Here is a 3456-nt window from a genome sequence, read left to right on the forward strand (position 1 = left end):
TTTCTGGTCCAGTTATTGTAGTCATCTGTGTAAACAAGAGCTGCCATACATGATCTGATTATCTGTTAGAAAGATCTGATGAATCTGACTATACCTCCATCATTCATATTGTACTTGCAGCAGTGCTTACCTATGCATAAATACTGGAGACATGCTACACTGTGCATATGAAGCAGCTATTAGTAGAATAATATTAAAAATCTTCCAAAATATGGTTTTACATTTAAAATCTTTTCATGTTTGGTCACATGCAAAAAGAACTTCCCTAGATTACTCAGCTACTACATGTGGGTTTAAGGATAGAGCTGTTTCAAAAATAAAACAGTTTTGATATTTACTATTTATTTGGGACTTTCCTCAAAATGTGAGAAAGGAATTTTGGGGATTACTTTAATTTTAAATGAAATTGGGCTGACTGATATATTTTTTTGCCACCAGAAAGGCAAAATAAGCTCATTGCTTATTTCCTGTGAACAAGCTTTGATTCAGTCAGTGCTAACTCTTACATAATAACAAAATAAGAATTCACATAGTGTAAAAAAAAAACAAAAACAAAAAAAACCCCAAAAAACAGATGGGAAGAACATGTCCCAATTTCCTAAAATTAGCATACCCATCAAATATGTACATGTCTAAGTGCCTGTGTGCATGCAAGCAAGTGGCTTCAAGATAATTAAAAAACAATACTAAGAGCAAGACTCATAGCTTATGGATATTACAGAACTATTTTGCTGGAATACAGTGTATCCTGTACCGTGATTAAGCTCTCCATGTTTGTTTTATGGAAATAGCATTTGTATGAACAAATTGAAGAATTATGCATTATCTGATTTCTTTGTACCTCCAGGTTCCTAATCTGAATGTACAGCCAATTGGCTGTATACACAAATGTCACCTCTGCAATAATGGTGGATTTAATGTATTAGCATGAAGCTTTGCTGTACAGGAGAAAGACAAAACAATTGTACCCACTCACAAATACCTTTAGAATGACTAAGGCGATCACACTACTGACTCTGTGGTGTGTCTAACTGGACATACTTGTGGTCATGGCTGGTTTCCCTGAATGCCAAACTTCTAATTGAGCAGTTTGAAATATCTCTGGAGGACCGCATTTCCAAGATTGGGATTTCTCTCACAAGAGAAATTCTCTTGCTGTAAGAAAGCTTTAATGCTGACATATAGTGAAATAATATACAAATGGAAATTTCTCACAAGAAGGACCAGTCATGGTTTGATTCTTCAGAAAACAAAACTGAGCAATGCATTAAAAAATGCACAGGGAAACCCCTGCACTGCAAAGCAGACTCCAGAGCCAGCAAAGCCTTGGCTGAATGTGAGGCCCTGAGGGATCTGTAACATCCAAATTCCTGTCAGAGCATGCAGGGGCAGGTAGAAAGCCCTGAGAGGACAGCTGGAATGGACTCTTAGAGCAGCTCTCTCCTTTCTCCCTCATGCAGTGCCAGGTGTCTGCACTGAACACTTTGCTGGGAGGTGCTGGAGCTCTTGGCTCTGGGAGGCAGGATGGATGGGAGCTGTCGGCTGGGAGCAGAGCTGCCGGTGGCCGACAGGCCCAGACCATCCCTCAGCTCTGTGGCTGAACTGGCAGAGCTGGCAATGTCCTGTGGAAATTTATTGAAATGGAAATGCTTCTGTGAAATCTTCTGCGCTCGGTGTTTCGACAATTCTTAGTGAAGAACTGTTCAGTTGGAAAATCCTTGACCGGATTTTTCTGGAGGCTATAATTTGAGTGAATTAGACATGTACTGTGAGAAATGACAGCAGATCATAGGGGTGAAATGAGGAAAGGAAAACTACTGTTGAGAGAATAGCTGTAGTGAAGAATTCAGACAATATTTTCCATGTTTTGTTTGTTGTTTTGTTTTTCATGTTGCAGTTTGCTCTCTATTTTCAGGCATGCGGCTCTAAATCAGAGACCAGTGATGTAGAGCAGACAAGCAACACGAGCTATATTATAGGTCACAGTTCACTGTTTTTTTGAGTCGGGCAAGGCTTTGCGTTGGATACTCTATATTTACAAAACACCATTTTCAGTTTAAAAAAAACAAAAACAAAAGTCTTATTTCTAAAACAACACCAAATCACAATCAGATGTTTATATATACATGTGAAAGCATTTGCAGAGCACCAAAAAAAGAAAAAAGAAAAAAAAAAAAGTAAAAAACATTTTTATGAGGTTGTTTTTAGACAACTGGCTGGCAAACTCCCATGGGGGTTTTGTGGAAGAATTTCCTTTGGAAACATGAGCCTTTGTGTTTGGGTATCAGCTGCCCCCATTGCGTTCTGTCACACTGTGGCAGAAGCCACAGCTTCTCAGCAATTCAGGAAAAAAAAAGAGGAAAATGTGCCAGAATGTGAGGGTACTAGCCTGGATAGACACCTCCTTTGAAATATTAGCCTTGTTCAGCTTGTCAGAAGCTGAAGCTCATAATGCATACATGCTGATTACAATGATTTTAGGGAGAAATCATTCTCAACTCTCTTGAGTGGTGAAAGATTTAGTGTAATTGATAAAGACTTTAAATCAAGAATTTATTGCAGGTTTGCATGTACCTGAGCATATTTAGCTTACTCTGCAGAGTTCATCTAGCTTTTAAGCACAATTGGCTCACAGCTTGCAGACTCCAGCTACAGCAGGGGTTAACAGCATGGGCTTTATTATGAGCTTCCTTGGCAGCAAGCAGGTAAGAGCAAAACTTCAAAACCATTTCCCTTTGTTGGGAGAACCCCCTAAAGGAATTCAGAGGAAATGGTGCTGTCTGTCTGACACAGTTAAGTCAGCCAGCAGTCTAGTGTTTCAGCAAGTAGCACTGCAGTCGCTCAGTAATTTGTGTGCTGCATGCCTCCAAGGCTGTAAAATAGTCTGCATGACATACAGCAATGGCTGAGATGTTACACAAAAGGATTGAAGCATGTTAATGTATGCGGAGATTCATCTGGATCACACCACCTATGCAGTATATATATGTCAGCTGTGCAATACAGACTGGGAATACAGACTGGCTGCTTCTATCAGGAGAGGTGTGGGGATTTTTTTTATTTTATTTTTTTAAATTTTTATTTATTTATATATTTATTTATTCGGTGTAAATTAGTTCCAAATTAGTTTCCATATACCATATGGAATACTTATATCCCATATAAAATATACTGCAATAAAATATCCATGCATAAATCAGGGCTACATTCTTGTCAGAAAAACAAACAAACAAACAAACAGAAAAGAATGTAATCTGAATTAGAATGAAAAATTATTTTGTCTACATCTCTAAGCATCATTTGTCATATGTATGTCACATTTTAAGTTTTCAGGTCTGCTTTCAGAGCAGACTGACTGTTAAAGGCACTGTGGTGGCAAGCTGCCCAGCCCCAGTTCCACTGCTAGCCCTAGAACGGTGTCACTATGACACAAGAAATAACCATTCTTGGTCAGCT

This window comes from Coturnix japonica, chromosome Z (assembly GCF_054131305.1).
Source record: "Coturnix japonica strain WE chromosome Z, WE-NBRP24, whole genome shotgun sequence".
In the NCBI taxonomy this organism is placed as follows: Eukaryota; Metazoa; Chordata; class Aves; order Galliformes; family Phasianidae; genus Coturnix; species Coturnix japonica.